This window comes from Gorilla gorilla, chromosome 2, assembly GCF_029281585.2.
Source record: "Gorilla gorilla gorilla isolate KB3781 chromosome 2, NHGRI_mGorGor1-v2.1_pri, whole genome shotgun sequence".
NCBI lineage: Eukaryota > Metazoa > Chordata > Mammalia > Primates > Hominidae > Gorilla > Gorilla gorilla.
The window spans coordinates 180805040-180809005 of NC_086017.1; the positions used below are offsets into that span (position 1 = coordinate 180805040).

General features: G+C 38.9%; 1 non-coding gene across 1 annotated transcript; it reads right to left on the reverse strand.

The window, feature by feature from the left end:
• Window positions 1-3339: 3339 nt before the first annotated feature.
• On the reverse strand, window positions 3340-3446 carry LOC115934081 (U6 spliceosomal RNA). Its single transcript, XR_004069930.1, has one exon. It is a non-coding gene; the product is annotated as a U6 spliceosomal RNA (small nuclear RNA).
• Window positions 3447-3966: the final 520 nt, after the last annotated feature.

The following is a 3966-nucleotide window of genomic DNA, read 5'->3' on the forward strand; positions in this document are numbered from 1 at the left end:
CACAGCCAATATCATACTGAATGGGCAAAAACTGGAAGCATTCTCTTTGAAAACTGGCACAAGACAGGGATGTCCTCTTTCACCACTCCTATTCAACATAGTGTTGGAAGTTCTGGCCAGGGCAATCAGGCAGGAGAAAGAAATAAAAGGTATTCAATTAGGAAAAGAGGAACTCAAATTGTCCCTGTTTGCAGATGACATGATTGTATATTTAGAAAACTCCATGATCTCAGCCCAAAATCTCCTTAAGCTGATAAGCAACTTCAGCAAAGTCTCAGGATACAAAATCAATGTGCAAAAATCACAAGCATCCCTATACACCAATAACAGACAAACAGAGAGCCAAATCATGAGTGAAGTCCCATTCACAATTGCTTCAAAGAGAATAAAATACCTAGGAATCCAACTTACAAGGGATGTGAAGGACCGCTTCAAGGAGAACTACAAACCACTGCTCAATGAAATAAAAGAGGACATAAACAAATGGAAGAACATTCCATGCTCATGGATAGGAAGAATCAACATCATGAAAATGGCCATACTGCCCAAGGTAATTTATAGATTTAATGCCATCCCTATCAAGCTACCAATGACTTTCTTCACAGAATTGGAAAAAACTATTTTAAAGTTCATATGGAACCAAAAAAGAGCCCACATTGCCAAGACAATCCTAAGTAAAAGGAACAAAGCTGGAGGCATCACGCTACCTGACTTCAAACTGTACTACAAGGCTACAGTAAACAAAACAGCATGGTACTGGTACCAAAACAGAGATATAGACCAATGGAACAGAACAGAGCCCTCAGAAATAATACCACACATCTACAACCATCTGATCTTTGACAAACCTGACAAAAACAAGAAATGGGGAAATGATTCCCTATTTAATAAATGGTGCTGGGAAAACTGGCTAGCCATATGTAGAAAGCTGAAACTGGATCCCTTCCTTATACCTTATACAAAAATTAATTCAAGATGGATTAAAGACTGAAATGTTAGACCTAAAACTGTAAAAACCCTAGAAGAAAACCTACGCAATACCAGTCAGGACATAGGCATGGGCAAGGACTTCATGTCTAAAACACCAAAAGCAATGGCAACACAAGCCAAAATTGACAAATGGGATCTAATCAAACTAAAGAGCTTCTGCACAGCAAAAGAAACTACCATCAGAGTGAACAGGCAACCTACAACATGGGAGAAAATTTTTGCAACCTACTCATCTGACAAAGGGCTAATATCCAGAATCTACAAAGAACTCAAACAAATTTACAAGAAAAAAACAACCCCATCAAAAAGTGGGCAAAGGATACAAACAGACACTTTTCAAAAAAAGATATTTATGCAGCCAACAGACACATGAAAAAATGCTCATCATCACTGGCCATCAGAGAAATGCAAACCAAAACCACAATGAGATACCATCTCATACCAGTTAGAATGGCGATCATTAAAAAGTCAGGAAACAACAGGTGCTGGAGAGGATGTGGAGAAATAGGAATGCTTTTACACTGTTAGTGGGAGTGTAAACTAGTTCAACTATTATGGAAGACAGTGTGGCAATTCCTGAAGGATCTAGAACTAGAAATCCCGTTTGACCCAGCCATCCCATTACTGGGTATATACCCAAAGGATTATAAATCATGCTGCTATAAAGACACATGCATAGGTATGTTTATTGAGGCACTATTCACAATAGCAAAGACTTGGAACCAACCCAAATGTCCATCAATGATAGACTGGATTAAGAAAATGTGGCACATATACACCATGGAATACTATGCAGCCATAAAAAGGATGAGTTCATGTCCTTTGTAGGGACACGGATGACGCTGGAAACCATCATTCTGAGCAAACTATCGCAAGGACAGGAAACCAAACACTGCATGTTCTCACTCATAGGTGGGAAATGAACAATAAGAACACTTGTACACAGGGCAGGGAACATCACACGGGGGGAGGGATAGCATTAGGAGATATACCTAATGTAAATGACGAGTTAACGGGTACAGCATATCCACATGGCACATGGGTACATATGTAACAAACCTGCACATTGTGCACATGTACCCTAGAACTTAAAGTATAATAAAAAATAAATAAATTAAATTAAATTAATGGATTTATGTTTTATTATTTCATCTACCAAGTATTTATCAAGTGTCTACTGTGTGTTAGAAGCTATTTTAGACATTGTTCAAGTTTTTTAAAGAACTGCCTGATGCTGAAATGAATAGGCTACCAGAGACTTACTTTTAAGATAATTTTTAAGAAAGTTACTTGTCTATTCAAGAATATTAGCTGGAGAATGGCTTGAGGTGAGGAATGGACTAGTCTCTTCTCACTGTCCTTTAGTTCAGTGACTTCTCAAGACAGAAATAACAAGGCAAGACCATCAAATGAACCCAAAGCATCTCTGAGAAAAAAAAATTTTTGTTTTTTTATTTTAAGTTCTGGGGTACATGTGCAAGATGTGCAGGTGTTTGTTACATACGTAAATGTATGCCATAGTGATTTGCTGCACCTATCAACTCATTACCTAGGCATTAAGCCCAGCATGCACTAGCTATTTTTCCTAATGCTCTTCCTCCCTCCGCCCTGCCTCCCACAGGCTCCAGTGTGTGTTGTTACCCTCCCTGTGTCTGTGTGTTCACATTGTTCAGCTCCCACATATAAGTAAGAAGATGCAGCGTTTGGTTCTCTGTTCCCGTGTTAGGTTGCCAATGATAATGACTTCCAGCTCCAACAATGTCCCTGCAAAGGACATGATCTCGTTCCTTTTTTTTTTTAATTACACTTTAAGTTCTAGGGTACATGTGCACAATGTGCAGGTTTGATACATAGGTATATATGTGCTATGTTGGTTTGCTGCACCCATCAACTCATCATTTACATTAGGTATTTCTCCTAATGCTCTCCCTCCCCCAGCCCCCCACCTCACAACAGGCCCTGGTGTCATGTTCCCCACCTTGTGTCCAAGTGATCTCATTGTTCAATTCCCACCTAGGAGTGAGAACATGCAATGTTTGGTTTTCTGTCCTTGTGATACTTTGCTGAGAATGATGGTTTCCAGCTTCATCCATGTCCCTACAAAGGACATGAACTCATCCTTTTTGTGGCTGCATAGTATTCCATGGTGTATATGTGCCACATTTTCTTAATCCAGTCTATCATTGATGGACATTTGGGTTGGTTCCAAGTCTTTGCTATTGTGAATAGTGCTGCAATAAACAAACATGTGCATGTGTCTTTATAGTAGCATGATTTATAATCCTTTGGGTATATACCCAGTAATGGGATTGCCGGGTCAAATGGTAATTCTAGTTCTAGATCCTTGAGAAAAATATGGAACACTTCATGAATTTGCATGTCATCCTTGCACAGGGGCCATGCTAATCTTCTATGTGTCATTCCAATTTTAGTATATGTGCTGCAGAAGCTAGCACAATCTCGTTCCTTTTTATGGCTGCACAGTATTCCATGGTGTATATGTACCACATTTTCTTTATGCAGTCTATCATTGATGGGCATTTGGGTTGATTCCATGTCTTTGCTATTGTGAATAGTGCTGCAATGAACATACGTGTGCATGTATCTTTATAATAGAATGATTTATATTCTTTTGGGTATATACCCCGTGATGGGATTGCTGGGTCAAATTATATTTCTGGTTCTAGGTCTTCGAGGAATCACCACACTGTCTTCCACAATGGTTGACTTAATTTACATTCCCACCAACAGTGTAAAAGTTTTCCTATTTCTCCACAGCCTTACCAGATCTGTTGTTTCTTAACTTTTTAATAATCGCCATTCTGACTGGCGTGAGATGGAATCTCATTGTGATTTTGGTTTGCACTTATCTAATGATCAGTGATGTTGAGCTTTTTTATATGTTTGTTAGTCACATAAATGTCTTCTTTTGAGAAGTATCCGTTCATGTCCTTTGCCCACTTTTTAATGGGGTTG